At 41.9% G+C, this 17,680-nt stretch overlaps 1 pseudogene; it reads right to left on the bottom strand.

Annotated features, from left to right (window-relative positions):
- Positions 1-9,336: 9,336 nt before the first annotated feature.
- Positions 9,337-15,807, bottom strand: LOC136506823 (sister chromatid cohesion protein PDS5 homolog C-like; annotated as a pseudogene).
- Between the last annotated feature and the right edge of the window lie 1,873 nt (positions 15,808-17,680).

Consider the following 17,680-nt stretch of genomic DNA (forward strand, 5'->3'; position numbering starts at 1 on the left):
CCACAGCCTGCCACGCTTCATGTGCGGTGACGCTGTGGCTGTGGTGTCGAAAACCAAAGCCACACTCTGTGGTGAATTCCTACTTTCTTTTTGCATGGTTGTCTCAACTTTTTCAATAACCAAACATGAACCTTAATTTTGTTGTGTCATCGCTAGTTTGTTACATGGTAAACGGTGGCGGTGTAGAATCAAACAACCTCATATATCTCATCATACCAGATAGGCAGGTAACATGGTCGAGCATCTTAGCCACCAAATAGGCAAGATCGATATAGTCCCATTGTTCGCAAATCTCATGTGGCACCATCGAACCATTCCTCCCTATTGCAAGGACCAAACATCAATATTTAGTTCTCCTTCTCTTGTTGCGTGCAATTCTCTATTAGAACACACATCACTAGTTAACTATTTCGAGTAGAATGAAAGAAATCACTCACATATGGTGGACACAAAGAAGAAGATGAAGACTTGCGGATGGCAGCGGACCGGCGGATAGGGAAGCTGAAGAAATCACTCACATATGGCGGAACAAAGAAGAAGATGAAGACTTGCGGATGGCGGTGGATCGACGACAGTAGGGAAGGTGAAGAAATTGCTCACATATGGCGGAACAAATAAGAAGATGAAGACTTGCGGATGGCGGCGGACCGGCGGCGGTAGGGAAGGTGTTGCGTATGCCTATTATATATGGGTGGGTAGGTGGCGATATATAGGGTAGGGTTGCGAAATGAGTAAGCTTCTAGGGTTCGATCATAACTTTGGGCCTCTTGATCCAGCCCAGATAATCTTTTAATCTTTGGCCCAAGCCTCACGCACTTACTCTATACCTTTCCATATTCAACTCCCAAACTTTTTAGCTTGCATCTTTCATTGCCCGTCCAATTTGAACCTAGCCACATTCTTTTTTTGACTCCTCGTGGCACAATGAGCGAATCTGTGCTCATGTGTACTCCCAAACACTTTTTTGTTTGAATACGCCATGTAAATAAGATGGGGGTTTGTTATACTATACGGCCTAGAAAAATAAAGCTTTAAAATAGCACACACTCACCCTTAATACGAACCTTACTCCCTCGGACCTGAAATGTAATCTAGTTTTATCGTAAATTAAACTTCTCTATTTTGGACTAACACAGTAACATATAGAATACAAAACAAATGCACTATCAAGTCATATTCCAAGTTAGATTTAATGATATTTTATAAATTGAATTAATCTTGACATAGGCTACAAAAGTGGTTGCATTTGTGCTGCCTGTATCCATTTTTGTTGTATGAAACATTAATTATTAAAAAACTTAGTTAGGTTACAAATATGTTTAATTCTATTCAAAAGTGAATTATTAAAATTTTATTTCAAAACATCAAAACCTATTTCAAAAAATTTGGTTGTCAATTGTAAAATGCTAATGATTATAAATGAGTTTTAAAACTTATTTTGTTCAAAAAGGTTTGAATTTAAACATTAAAACAAGTTTACAAAAAAATTAAAAATAGAATTTGCTACATTGTGTTTTGGGCTGAAACCCCTTGGTCCTAATCCACAAAACCTTATTATTTTCTTCTTCTTTTTCCTTTTGATTCAACCCTAGCCCACCAAATATTCTTGTCAGGCCAATTCTAGTATGGTTTGTGCTTCTCCCGCTAACGAATATTCTATCCAAGTCCTGCCATCGTCTTCTTTCCTAGTGGTTTTGGTCGATGCATCTCTCCAGATTAATAGAGTCAGGCAAAGCCAGAGTACAATATGTATGCCAAATTCGTCCACCAACCTTAAAATCTTAGACATATCGCAATACCCAACATTCTAGAACTAGAACAAAAAACATATGAATCTACGAAAAAACATTGGTGGTTTGATCGTTGAGTACAACAAAGGATGTAGACCCAACACCTCCAACCCTTGAACCATTAAGTTGAATGCTTGATTTCCTCTCCATGGTCATCGACAGTGAGGCCGATGACAAGGAGTTACTATATACATGCTGCAGTGTACACGAACATCCTGGTCCTTACATTTAGTAATCACAAATTGACTTTCTTCCTATGGAATGAATTCCTGCACCGATGATCTTGTCGTTGCCATCGTCAAAGTATGTGAAAGGATCTAGATGACTAGAGCAGGGATGTTGAATAGCCTATTAAAAGTTTCTCTACAAACTCACAATGCTAAGAGAAAATGGCTAGAATAAAACACAATTCTAATAGCCACTAATTTGTCTAGTCTACTCGCCACAAAGCAAGCCTTATGAATAATTTTAGTAGCAAAACACGCACTACCAATGTTTTCCTAAACGGTAAACGGTCTTTACACGGTCGTCCTTCGTTTAGCGTTTAGGCTGTTTACATGGTGTTTAAACAAAGTTAAACGGTCTAAACGGTTTTGTACTTTAAAAAAATACATATAATTATATATGTGCATGTAAAAAATCAAGTATTCTAGTATTTATACATATTTATCCGAGTAAAAATCAATTATTTGGTATGTATATATATTTATGCATGTGAAAAGAACCAAATATAGATATTTATGCATGTAACATATCAAGTGTACACATTTATAAATATAATAAACTTAACTATACAAATTTATCCATACAAAACTTAACTATATTTACCATGTGTTCGCCTAAACAGCCATTTAAACAGCTGTTTAGCCCGTTTAATGCTATTTATCTATGTTCCGTTTAGGCCGTTTAGACCGTTTTCCCCGTTTTTTGACCATTTAAACGGTCAACCGTTTAATTTCCGTTTATCCCCTAAACAAGACAGTTTACCACCGTTTACTGGCCTTTTAAACGGCTGTTTAGGCCATTTAGGCGAACACTGCGCACTACTACTAGATCATTCAAACAAGCAGAGGCTAGTGACTACTCTTAGTTGAGCTAAACAAGAGTAGCAACTAAACTAGCTACTCAACCACAACTAGAGATACTACTACAGCTAGAGAGCTACTCAAGCAGCAGCAACTGCACAAGCTAAGTACAAGAATGTAAAGTACAATGTAGTAGTGCAAATCATCGGGGGCAGAGATAGATAAGATTTATCCCCGAGGTTCGGTTGCTTGTCGGCAACCTACGTCCTCATTGAGGCGAGTCTTTTGGTGATCGTTTCGTGTGCTAACAAGCCTCTCAAGCTTGACCCTCAACGTGGGTGCCGCAGGAAGCCAAGCTCGACTCTTATACACTACAATAAAAAAACATTTTCGCAATTGTATTTCCACCGCCTCTTGTAATGGAACCAGAGGTCAAAATGATTATCACCATCAGCATGTGACCGAAGCCAGCGTCGCTGGTCTGCATAATGAGTTGACAGTGACAATCATTTTTACTGCCATCGATGAGGATACCATGGATCTTTCCATAGCAACACACGGGAGCAAACCTAATTAATTAGTCAAAAGGCAAAGTAACCTGTAGGAAAAAAATTTCGGTCCCGATGATAAATATGAAATTTCAGAAATATCGGGTCAAAATTAAATAAATTCAAAATGACTTTTAAAAAAATTTGACGTCATTTCACTAGAAAAACTCTCTAGTCCATCATCCATCACAAATTTATATAACATCAATGAAATAACACAATATATCACCGCGGTAATACAGTGGACTGACTGTGGGCGAGGTGCATATGCTAGTGCCATCAAATGTGTGAGTGAGGAAATTAAATAAATTTGATGAAATTTAGAGCTTTGATAAGACTAGAGGATATGGAGGGTCATTTTAATGTGGTTTGTGTAATTTTGGAGCGGAAGATGAGTTTAACCGATATAAATTTTTTTCGGGCCTCAGCGAAAAAGGCGATATTTTGGAAATTTCGGCGATATTTCGCCGAAATTGTAAATGAAATTTGTGTCAAAAATAAACCTCCTATCTGTGTCAAACTAGCCATTTATTTCACCACCATGTTGTCGTCATCGTCTTCGTCGTCGGTGACCTCGGCCTCCGATTCGTCAACGGCATAGCCAAACTTATCGTACTGCTCAAGGAGTGCCTTCTACCAAGCCCGCATCTTGTTCATGAGATCCATGTTCTCGGTGTAGGATTTCTGGAAGTGCTGGGAGTGTTTGGCGAGCTTGTCTTCGGTGAGAATACACTCGTCGGGGGGATAATCGTGAAGAGCCTCGCCTTGAAATGTTCGATGACCCGCGCCGGCACAACCCTCTTGATCAGCACCTTCTTCATCTTCTTCGTCTTACCGTCCGGCTATGCCAGGGCCAGGGCTGCCGCCTCCTCCTCCTCCACCATCGGCGCCGTGAAGAAGGGAATCCTCGCCACTGACGCCGCCCGGTTCGCAGCGACAAACTCCTTCAGCTTCAGGATCTTGCCTTCATCAGACGCGCCCGCCTCCTCCAGCTTCAGGATCTTTGCTTCATCCGAGTCCGAGTCCGACGCGCTCGGCTGGTTCTTCTTCCTCTTGTGTATAGGGACAGAGTCACCGGCCTCCGACGATGCGGAAGCGCCCGCCGCCGCCTTCCTCTTGTGGTACCGACGATGGGACCCTATCGCCCGCGATCGATGGATCGATCGATCGATCTCCCTCTCGAAAAAGATGATTCAGCTGGATTATATTAACTGCGAGGAGAGGACGCGACACGGAGATGGGAAGGAAAGGAGAGCCGCAGCTGCAGTAGATATACAGCCCGGCCGGCAATCCAATCCTAGAACTTTCGGAGACCCTCACGCACCCATATCCGTATCCGTATCACTATCGCACACGTATCCAATTCAATTTCCTCCGCCTCCTCGCCTTCCTTAATTATTCATGGCCCTCTGTCTGTTAATCTATTTCGACTGCAGGACGGAATGTGTTAGGGCTGGGATGAAGAGGAAGGAGGCCACTAGCCCATCGGAGGACGACGCTACCGCCCTCAAGAAGAAGAAGGAGGGTGATAGCTTGTGGAAGGAGGGTGAGATGCTGAAGCTGAGGGAGGAGTTATGGGAGGCGGAGCGTCTGTGGAGGGAGAAGCGCGCTTGTCCCGGAGGCGTTGGATCACTGGTTGGAGAGGAAGAAGACCACGCAGGTGCCCGCCGTCGCCGGCAAGAAGAAGGTGGTCAGGGTAGTTTTGCCCGATAATTACATCGATTACATTAAGGAAAATCCAGGCATGATGAGAGAACTCTCTTACGAGGAGATGGCCAAGTGTCCTGAGCGTTTCCCCCAAATGTATGCCATTACCGAGGTCATCAATGCTAAGAACAGCGCATATCATCAAGCCCTCATCAATTAGTACCAAGCTTTTGGCTTTGCCTACGAAAAGGAGGTCACATACTAGGCTGAGAAGGTGGTGGTGAAGAAATAGGCAGGAAGCAAAGGGGTGGTTCAATAATAATTTACAAGCAGCCTGTGTTTTATTTGTCCAAGATCAAGCTACCCTAAGTAGTAGTAGTAGTAGTAGTAGTATTTCTAAGTCTGCTCATTACTATGGGTGCAGGTGTAATCGTCATCTTGGTGTTATCGTCTTGGACATATTTGCTACTCTCTCCGATCCAACTTATAAGATGTTTTGGCCTTTTCTAGATCCATTGATTTTACTATGTATCTAGATGTAAGTGTATATCTAGATATATAGCAAAATCTACGTATCTAAAAGAGTAAATTGCACGATCGGTCCTTAAAGTATTCAGTGGTTCTCATTTGGATCCCCAAAACTATTAAACTCGCATGTTTAGCTCCCTAATCTATTTAAGTGATCTCATCTAGGTCCAAAATAGACACAAGAAGAGTTAGAAGCTGACGTGGTCATCCACGTGGACAAGATTTGAGCAGAAAACCCCTGACACATGCAACGTCCCCATTACTATGGGTGCAGGTGTAATCATCATCTTGGCGAAGCGCCGTCACTGGGCCTCGGCGTCGACTTGGGCATGGCCATGGGTGCCAGCCACGGGCCCTAGGCGTCCTCGCATTGGCCGTGGGTACACAGCATTGACCAGCGGGTTCTCGCCGGCGACGAGACCTGCATGACAATCTACATGTCCCTCTTGACCTTGTGCACACGCCCAAGGGACAGGACGGCTCCGAGGTGCTCACCGAGACTTGGTCGGCTACCCGATTAAAGCGGAGGCAGAGAAGGCGCTGCCGGCGTCGAGGACAGAGACGGCGACAAGAACTGGCGATCGAATCGGTGTTCCGGTGCGTCATGTGTATCCTCATCGCAACCAACGAGCCGATAAGCATCACGGCACCATGGCGCAGCTAAAACAAAAGACGAGAGGACGAGAGCCACTGTAGTGGGCTGGCCACGACGGAGATCCTCGTGGCGGCGCTGACGGACAACCGCAGCGAACCTCCGGCGTACGGCCGATTCAGGCAGCTAGAGATGACACGACCGGGTTAGGGAGAAGCGTAACACTAGTAGAGAAACGACCTTTGATCCACTTCGAATTTGGCTTTAGTCCCGGTATTTTTTGCACCCAGGACTAGAGAAACCTTTAGTCCCGGTTGGTAGCCTCCAACCGGGACTAAAGGACCCCTGCCCAATGACTACTGCGGCAGGCTTTTGCTGCAGGGGACCCTTTAGTCCGGTTGGAGCTACCAATCGGGACTAAAGGTTAACTTTACTCCCGGTTTGGTCCCCTCCAACCGGGAGTAAAAGTCTACTCCCGGCTGGAGCTCCGTCCAGGACTAGAAAGTGACCTTTAGTCCCAGTTGCTATCTCCAACCGGACTAAAGGTCCCCTCCTATATACCCCTTCTTCCTCCCCGAGCCCGAGCCACTTCGAGCTTAGTATTCTTGCTTCATCGCCGGCCCTCTCTTCTTCCTCATCGCCGATAATCACAAGATTTCTTCGATTCCTCCATCGATTCTTTGGTTCTAAAGGTTACCAACTTTATACTCTCATGTTTCATCAGTAGCATATCTCATTTTGTGGACTAGATATATGTGGTTTTTTTATGGTGGATTTTTTTTTTATTTGTAAGCCATTTAAGCACAAAATCACTTAAAAGTTTGCATATTTGGATGAAGGAAGGTTAAAGTAGTTATTCAAAACTAGTATTCAGCTTTCATTTCTAGCATGCATAGCACACTTCATGGTTTAGAGATATAGAGAATTTTAGAGTTTTTTTATTTTATTTGTTTATAAAATGAGGAAATTTTATATTATATTAAAATTGAGTATAGAGAGTAGATGGCAACTGCTTTTCGGTCCTCGGCCTCTCATCGGGTTCCAAAGCGACTGAGGCCGGACCTCCCTCTTGTGGCATGCGGCAAGTGTGAGGAGAAGGAAGATTGTGATGGTAGTACCGGGTGAGGAAGGAGTTGTCCCAACAAGGGTCGTATCTTCTACAAGTGTCCAGATCGCATGTGAGTTATTTTATCGCATTTGATGATTATGGGTTAATTTATACTTATTTTCATGATGATTGTGATTAGAGTTCTAATTTTTTGTTTTATTATTCAGTGGGATGGCACTGGATATTCAGGCTGGTACTGGGAGGAAGAGTATGTTTGAACACGTGCAAAAACTCTCTTGCACAGGGCGGCTACGGCGGCTGATGAGGCAAGTGATCCTGCGGAAGAAGCCCATAGATGTTTGAACAAACGCATGATCTGTCTGTTTTAGTTGGGATTGGTCGCGAAATCCTATGCTGCTGAAGTGCATTTTAGCTTTAGTTTTTTAGTGGTAGTTGGAATTGTCTACATTGTAGCGAGACTTTCATAAATTAATACCTTGTGTGGTGGCATGCATGTCGTATAATTAACTAATTATGTTCTAGGTTTTAATATGGTATGTATGTCATGTAATGCAGATGAGCCAGCATTGGATATACAATGCTGATCGCCGCTCACAAGAGTTCATTGAGGGCGTGCATTCTTTTCTTACGTGTGGTCGAGGCAAACAAACGTGATGGTTTCATGTGCTGCCCATAGTGCCATATGTAAGAATTTGAAGGAATATGCTAGCTCAAGGAGTCTTCATTCACACTTGTTGAAGTCAGGTTTTCATGTCAAACTATATTTGTTGGACAAAGCAAGGAGAAGAACCGGGTTGGTTTGTAATGGAAAGAAGGTGTGAAGAGAAGAACAATGGGACGATTGATGACATTATTGCTGAATATGGTGTCTTCAATGATACTGCAATGGGGGAAGCTAAAGAAGAGGTAGGTGCAGAAGATGAGCCCACTGATGATCTTGGTCAGGCCATTGCGTGACGCACAAAGAGAATGCGAAAGGAGGTCACAGACGATGAGGGGAGGAGGAGGAGGTGGTGGTGGTGAAGAACTAGACAGGAAGCACAGGGGTGGTTTCAATAATAATTTACAAGCAGCTAGCTTGTACGTGTTTAATTTGTCCAAGATCAAGCTACACTAAGTATGTAGGTAATCATGTACTCCCTCCATCCCAAAAATAATGACCATCATCTCTTTTGGGACAGAGGGAGTATTGTGTAAGTTCAAAAAAAAAGTATCATGTATTTGTGTGATCCGCCTATTCTAAGTGTTGGTGGTATCTGTTCATTACTATGATGTAATCATCATCTTTGTGCTATCGTCTTGGCCCTTATTTGCTACTCCTACTGTTGTTTCCTATATATAGTACATGTATATGTATGGTCCTGACGTTATTATCGTACCTTGCTATTTGTGATTCTCATGCTATTAACACCAGAGACCAGATATCTTTTCTTCTCTCTGAAACAAAATATTGAAATTGTTCAAAATGGAAAATAAAAGTTGGACAACAGAAAGAACCAAAGTAACAACATGTTATATCACAGAACAAAGTGTGATCACCAATGTATCTCCTTTTCTTTCCTTATCTTGAGTATAATAAACATCAAAAAGTGTATGGGGGCATCAACCTAATATAATCCCAAAGACAGACACTTGCGAAAATCAAGGTAGAAAGGTAGAGATCTAATAACATATAATTCTCAAAGCATAGTGACAAAAGAATTAAATGAAATCAGCATTCGAGATCCCTGAAATCAGTACGGAAGATATAAAGAAAAAAATTGCAATCAATAATGTACATCCAGACCTAGAAGCTTAGACAGAATATTTTCCTATAAGTTACTACAAGAACACTTTCATTTTTCTGCCCCCAGTCCCTTATGCCAGATGTTACATAGAAGTTGGGACTTTCAATTTGGATGTAACTATATCCACCTTATAAGTGCTAATGATGCCTAAGCTGCATAACCAGAAGATGTTTTCCTTTATTTGGACATGATTTATCAGGAAAAAAGAATGTCTTTCTTTCACTACAACTCTGATGGCTGAACACGAAAGCAGAATTCTGCCGTGACCCCACATGTGCATATCCTGTGTTGTGCCTGCAATCTTGCCACTTCCAGCTCAAATGTACATCGGATGAGCACCAAGAAGCACATTGGTACAAAACTTCAATGTGAAGTAAAAAAGCGCCATCTGTCAGTCATTTTCCTCTGAAGAACATATAGACATATCTTATCCAGAGTCACCAAAGCGCTAAGTTGGTAACGGTCCAGGGAATATAAAAGCATACATGGCATGTCCATGCCAACATCTTGAGACTTCAGACTGCAAGGGCGGAATACCCTGAGATGATGAGCTGCATAGCTTCAGAGCAACTAGTTGCGGCTCTTTCTTCTGCGCTCCTTTCTGGTAGTAGTTTTAGCAGACCCCTTCTCCTACTCTGATGACTCACCTTCATTCTCCAGAGGCTTCCTTTTGGTTGAAAGACCATTAGTCTTGGATCCATCGATAGCTTCACTGGATTTCACTTCATTTTTTGAATTCTTGTCTTCACTGCCAGCATCATCCTTTGAGTTGTCGGTGCTATCAGGCTCATCCTTGCTGCTTGCCTTGACAACAGCATCCTTAGCCTTTCCAGTAGATCGAGAGGGCTTTGCACCTTCCTTCTTAGAGTTGCTGCCAATCTTAGGTGTCCCTTGAGTATCCTTCTCAGTACTTTTTCCCTTCAGTCTGGATGGAGTCACAAAGATACCAGCATTTGGCATATTATTGCTGGAGCGCACGCCTTTTTGACGCCCTCTCTTCTTGGGAGGATTCTTAACATCACTGCCATTGTGCATAAAACAGTTAAGTAGTTTCACATAAGCTACTGAGTGTACAATGTATCAAGATAGCACATCCATAATAGTAAACACTTTACCTTTGAGGCGTTCCTGTTTTTCCTTCCTTCATTTGTTGACCCGAGCTCCCTTTAGCTTTTCTGCCACGTCGCCTGGTTTACAAGAAACGACTCATAATTTAACAAATGAAACCTTTGGCATTAAGTTATGACCTAAACAATGAATGGGAGTATCAGGTAACATTGACATAGAACAGTGTGTGGGTGGGGGGGGGTGAACAAAAGAATCAAAGTTCATCAATCAGGATAGAAAGTAACTCCACGGATATAAAAAAAGAAGACACATTAGGAATAAATTGACTTCAGAATTCCCATTTGGTGGTTACCACCAAATAGCAAAATTATAGCTAGACAATCAAACAGATTAAAGGCATGCTAAACAGGTTAAGTCAGAGATAAGGACGACAAAAGCACATAGAAGAATTCACATAAAAGCTTAAAACATATGAGACAAACACTGGTTGTTTGAAAAATCAAGCGTGTGCATGCTACCGCTGCTTTGTTTTTGAGTTTTGAAACTAGTAACCCATTAGGCAGAAGGCAGTTCTTAATACGAGGTAGGGGAAACTGCAGTTGTGCACACGATCACATATTATATTGTTTAACGTTCTGGCATAATTATAATTGTCATCTCAAACACAGAACATACAGAAGGCGCAAAGCAGATATTTTTCTTACATATTAAATGACGCAGAAGGATCAGTGTCTTGTTCCTGCAGGATGGCAAATGAATCAGAAAAGGAACAGAGGAGGATAGATATAACTGCATCAAATTCAAACCTAATGGAAATACCTCAGCAATGAACTCCCATCTTTCCTTCTTAAGCACTAGTACCTCAACATCACCATCATCATAAGAAACCTGAGTGCCAAGAGGAAAGGGTCCAAACATCATAGTCAGTTTTGTTTAAGAGAAAAATAACAATTCCATCGCTAATAGTGTTTCTCATTCAGACAGGCTAAACACTTAAGGAACAAATGAAGTGTGAATGGGCACCTTGTGCTTCTTTGAAGAAGCCTCGAATGATTCAACAACACCCGCATAGAACCTGCAAATCAAGAAATAATTTCAAAACCAACAAAACTGCATGCTAGCATAACTCATGGAGCAAATGTCATTTTCAGCTGTCAACACTGTTATCAAAAGAAGATTTAAGAAAACAAAAAGAAAGACTATAGGTGTAAAGTTCCAACCAGAAGAATAATTCACCAAGCACATATTATTTGTATATAAAAAAGGAACAAATAGCAACCACAATGCAGACTTGGAAGCCTTCAGAAATAGCGACCACAGTGCATCCAGAAGGTGGTCAGCAATAAATATATGCTCACAAATAACCAAATGCTTCACTATAGAAATATCCATGGCATTGCCACAGACAAAAAAAACATTGGTGCAAAAATAATATATATTAACTACTGTAAGAACACCATTATACTGATAAGAAGCACATGTTGATCATCAGACTTACATTTTGTCATCTGGCCACCAAACTTTGATTCTTGAGCCAATAAGGTTTTCATCAAGCATTTTGTTTTTCTTTGATAGAGGGTCTGCCACACAACAGAAAAGGTTCTGATAAACTGAAACAGAAATAAGGTTGAAGACAATTCACTGTGTGTCAAGCATGCATACCTCTTGAGCTTCCTGCAAACGTTTCCTTTTTGATGACGCCCCACTATCCTCTTGTTGGCCTTTTGATTTATCGATCCTTGTTGGGGACACCATTTCCTGAATTATGATAATTGAAAAAAAAGTCAAGTCATTGTGGAAGACCACATTAGGAGGAAAAAAAGAGTGTAAACAGAAAAGGTCAAAAACATGATGAACGACAACCAAGGGTGATATAAGTTAATCCGTTGAAAAGACCAGTTGAGTTACTGGCCAACCGTTAGTAATGCTTTGCCTATCGACTATCTTATTATAGAGAATAAAAGCATGTAAACATGAAACTATAAATAGGCACTATCACTATAGAAACCCAATCTTCAGCTAGTAAGATATAAGCATGGCTTAAGTACAGAGAAACAACTTTAATGCATGTACTGTAGTCAATTGAGAACAAGAAAGCTACCTTCAAACGAATATCTTCATCGGTGTCTTTATCAGAGACAGCATCTTCTTTCTGCAATTTCATACTGGTTTTATGTTGCTTCTTGCCAGATTCTCCTTCAGCAGCCTTAGTTGATGAAGACTTCGCAACATCTTTATTCAGTTGCCTTGTAGCTCTCCCTCCAGAATCAGTGACGGGATCAAGTTTTGCAGATTTTAGGTCTGACGATGCATGTTTCTTTCCAACAGGCTTTTTCTCCTGAGACTTTGCTGCTGGAGGTCGGCCTCTCTTTGGCTTAACCACAGCAGGCTTAGTATCAGTTGGTTTTGATGATTCCTCAGCAGTTATATTGCCAGTCTCTGATAGCTGCTTTTTATCACCATCATTTGTCTCTGGGGATAACTCAGATGCTACTAGACTCTCATTGTCTTTAACAACCTTTGATTGTTCACTCATCTCAGATCCAATGGAAGAACCAAGCTTGTGATCTTTCTTTGAATTGACATCAGATAGCTTTTCAGTTTTAACAATCACTGGTTCTCGTACTTCTTTGTCACAAGATATCAATTGCTCAGAACTTTTCGCCTGCTTGTCGAGAGAAGTCAGTTCTGGCTTCTGTTTAGAAGAATCCGGTGTCTGCTCATCGCCAAAAGTCAGTTCTTGCTTCTGTTTAGAAGAATCTGGTGTCTGCTCGTCACCAGAAGTCAGTTCTTGCTTCTGTTTTGAAGAATCTGGTCCATCTGGAGACTTGACATTGTCAACTGGAGCAGCACCATTGCTAATGGCAGTTGTGGGAGTACTGCTTGGACTAGTACCTTCTTGGCCTAGGCAAATGACATTTTGGTCCACCTTTGAAGTTTCCTGAAAAATAAGAAAATATAAACTTGTGGTATCTACCTCACTCTATAGAACATTAGATACTGAACATCTGTAGATGTATACCTGTGGTGACTCTTCAGGAACAGACTTTTCAGAAAGTTTACCTTCAGCTGCCTGCATAACAATATTTTAGACAAACTTAGCACACAATTGAAACATATTCATACCAGGAGGTGGGGGGGACTCTTAGTACTATCACATTGAAGAGATTATATGCATTAAAAATAATGGTGGATCATGCTACTGATAGTACCAGAATCCAACATGACTATACATACCATCATATCTGTGCACAATACACTATCCAAAGGAATCAGTACATAACAAAAATGTTTCTTTGAAATTTCACATGTTATATTATGGTTAATATAGTTCCCTTTCCAGATAGCAGGGTTTAAAAATTCTGACCACGTCCCTTTTTGAAGAATGGCCTGAATTTTAAGTCAAGATGCATTCAATACCACCCATAACTGAATACGTGTCTGTAATAACAGTATAGATCACATGTTCCTCTCCTACCAGTATCTCAATAACAGAAGAAATAGCACCCTTTTCTGTCAAACTCTTACAAAAGCAGCCTTTCTCATTTGATTACGCATCTAAAAATAGATCAACCATGCCACAAAAAAGAACTAATACTTAGGCCAACAAAATTCCAACATGTATTCATCAGTCCATAAACTCAATTTGTAATATACTGGTGATTTAACTAACCATGTCTTTTCCTGATGCATCAACATTGTTTTCTCCAGCATCTGAAGCATCTTGGAACAACATTGTAACAACATTGCTGTATTCATCCAAGGGAGTGCCCTTAAGTAACTCATGAAGCACTGGTTTGAGCTTGTCCCTGCATAGGCCTAGTACCCTCTGCAAGTCCAAAAGATGCTGGGAGAGTTTCCTGTAAAGTAAGGACAGAGATTTTAGTAAAAGGTGACAATAACTAGCTGTTAATGCAAACAACAGAGGGATGGGATTACTTGTTCTTCTTTTTTAAGGTTCTGAAGCAGGCACGATGCCAGTTCAGCATGGACATCATCGCTCTCCTGAATTACAAACATCATTATAATTTCCATACAGTGGGTGACTTGTTCTGAATGCCTGGTGCTGTGAATCTACGGGAATGAATAAGAGAAATAAAAATCCACACTAGATAAATAGGATAGCATTCATGCACGCCGGAACATATATACACTGCATTCTATGACTACCTCCAGCAATGAAATCCTTCTTGGGCTTTAAAGATGTCACAATTACCTATTCCCCCCCGTCCATTTGTCAGATCTTAAACATGGCCCAAGTGTCTGCCAAATATGATAAAAATGATTGAAGGAAGTTTCTTACGAGGCGGTTTTGAAGAAATGACGGCGGAACATGTCCAGTATCATATGGTCCAGTCAAGATCCAACATCAGAACACAACAACGAACCCTTGCAACAGAATCAAGGATCGAAACCCTCCTTGAAAAGGAGGGGCTGTTCATATCCAAGTCACCAAAAGTCTCCACAATTCTCTTAAACACGTGCTGCAACAAGGCAAATTGCAATGGTCAGTACCTATAGACACCATCGTTCCATACCAAGAAGGGCAACAAATCTCACCTTCATAACATCATCATAGGGGGCGCCCTCTAGCACGGTAATCCTGGTAACTTCAGTTAAGCAAGAGGTGAGAACAACCTTCACGTTGGGATCTGGGTGCTCCAGTAGCTCATTTGTAATCAAAACAGCCATAGTGGGGCGAAGAGCATTGTACATGCTCTCGGGCGGAGATTGATCCACCCGGACAACCAGAATACGGCTTCCTGCACAAACGAACAAGCAATTCCAACTCTAATAAGAAAATGGCAAATCTTGTATATAGTCCTGAGCTAAATGAAGTACCAACTAGATAGGCCATACATCACACATCATAAACCAAAAAAAAACACTAAACCATCCGTACCAACAAGGGTGTAGTACAGGAATATTGACATGTTGTCCATCGACTACGCCTTCGGCCTGATCTTAGGCCCTGACTCACCCTCGGTGGACGAACCTTGCGGAGGAACCTTGGGTTTTCGGGGCATTGGATTTTCACCAATGTTTTCGTTACTCAAGCCGACATTCTCGCTTCCGTTCGTCGACCCCCGCTTTCGCGTTTGCTTCCCTCTAAGGCGGAACGCTCCCCTACCGATGCATTTTTGACATCCCACAGCTTCGGCAGATCGCTTAGCCCCGTTCATCTTCAGCGCAAGGGCGCTCAATCAGTGAGCAAACACTAAACCATTGCAATGCAAGCAATATCTCCACCAAACTACTCAGGATCACATGGCCTCATCAACCAACAAAGCAGCTTTTTTTCCTTCCATCCTAATCTAGATGAATGGCCAACTAGAGCATACTTTGCATTATAAAAAAATATATCCAAATAAAACCTAAATAATTACAAGGCCAGCTCTATCTTCGTTCGACTGTTCCAGCTACTAAAACCGAACAGATTAATCAATCAACAGAGAACCATTTTCTCCCATCCTAAGCTGGATGAGCCACCGGCTAATGCAGGTTTCATAAAAAAAAAACCAAAACGATAAACAATTGCAAGGCAAGCTACATCTCGACAAGCCTGAATGACGAAAACAACGGAACAGAGCAGGATAGCTGGGGCCGCGCTCACCTCGAGTAACCGGAGCAGCTCGTCGTGGTCCTCCGGGATAGCGCCAAAGCGCTGGCCTATGTCGCGCATCCGCAGCTCGGCCTCAGCCTGCACTTCCTCCGGCGTCATCACAGGGCTGAGGCGGTGCGTCCTCTGCCATCGTCCGTGCAGGGGGCGAGAGACCTACGGGGAGATGGGTTTAGAGTTTCGGCGAGGGGGCTGGTGGCGATGGCAAACTAGCAGGGGTAGGGTTTATATAGCCGACGAGACGCCGGTGGTGGCGCGGCGGCAGTGGAGGAGGCGTTCGCACTAGACCTCTCCCACCTTCCAATTTTTCATGATTCGCCGCCATTCGAATCGTGCAACGGGAACATCTGGGTTGGCTGAGGTTGAGCAGGGGCAGGACTGTTGAGGCCCCTTCAACCAGTTTACCAAAAATACCGGCTGCAAAGACTGCAACGAGACAGGTCACACAAGTTGGGTTGGCGTTTCGAATTCAAAGGATATATGGAAGGGAAAACTTGGCGGCAGATAGGGTTCATATACCAGGGTTAATTCGAAAAAAAAATGTCTGGGATCGTTTGAAAATATAAGTGTGAATGTTTAAATTGTAGGGTTTTAGAGGTTTGTGTAAGGCTTTTGACATTTTTTTTCTTTTTGTTTACTTTTATTGTGAACGCTCATTTTGAATAAATTGTTTTTTTAAATGTTTTAATTAATATGAAGTGTTGGGGTTAGATGCTATTTGATCTTTAGAGTTAACAATTGTAGCTGCTAAAAATCATATTTGATCTCGTTTGATCTCTATAGTTAATAGTCTAATTAGTATCTTATACGATATCCAAATTACATGTGGTCCAGTTAATTTGGATCTGTGGCTAATAGTCTAGCTAGTGTCTTCCCTACCACCCAGATTAACTCTATCCCATTTAAATCTCTAGCTATTAGTCTAGCTAGTATCTTACCTACCACCTAGATTACCTGGCACATTTGGATCCACAGCTAATATCTTACCTACCACCCAGATTACATGTGGTCATGTTTTAGATCCTTAGCTAATAGGTCTAGCTAGTGTCGTACCTACTACCCAGCTCACAATTAGCTGGTTCCTCCGGCTAACAATTAGCTATTTGCTAAGAGATCCAGACAGAGCCACTAGTAGATAAACGACTTTTGATCCACTTCGAAATTTGGCTTTAGTCCCGGTATTTTTCGTGTCCGGGACTAGAGAAACCTTTAGTCCCGGTTGGTAGCTCCAACCGGGACTAAAGGTCCCTGTCCAAACGGCTACCGAGGTGTGTCAGAGGCACGTCAGTGCGAGAATATTTAGTCCTGGTTTGAGACATGAACCCGGACTAAAAGTGTGACTTTTAGTCCTGGTTTGAGACACGAACCTGGACTAAAGATACATTTAGTTCCGGTTTATGTCTCACTAAAGGTGTCTCCAAACTGAATTTAAAAGGAAAGCGTATCTTATCTAAGTTAGATGTGTGGTGGTAGGTGAGATGGTAACGCATGCAAGAGCTGAAGTGGGATCTCCACAGCTGCAACTTTTTTTCATCCAATAAACACCTCTACTCTCGGTTGGAGGAACCGGTACTAAAAATCAAGACCTTTAGTCCCGGTTCCAAACCGGGATTAAAGGGGGTTGAGAACCGGGACTAAAGCTTGTTTCTATACTAGTGAGCCTAAAATGAGAGCTTACCTACCACCCAGATTACATGTGGTCCTGTTTAGATCTTAGCTAATAGTCTAGCTAGTGTCGTACCTACCACACAGCCAACAATTAGCTGGTTCCTCCAGCTAACAATTAGCTATTAGCTAAGAGATCCAGATAGAGCCTTAAATGAGAGCTTTTAGCCAATTGCATATTTTTTATATTAGCAATAAATATTTTTAGAAGTGTATTCAAGGAATGATTATAAGAAAAATGGTCGTGATATATGATGTCCATGGCTTTTGTTCAATCTATTTTGTAATACTATCTAAGACATTGAATGGCTCTACCTAACCATGCATATATTTAGTTTTAA

The sequence above is a fragment of the Miscanthus floridulus genome, chromosome 15 (assembly GCF_019320115.1).
Source record: "Miscanthus floridulus cultivar M001 chromosome 15, ASM1932011v1, whole genome shotgun sequence".
NCBI lineage: Eukaryota > Viridiplantae > Streptophyta > Magnoliopsida > Poales > Poaceae > Miscanthus > Miscanthus floridulus.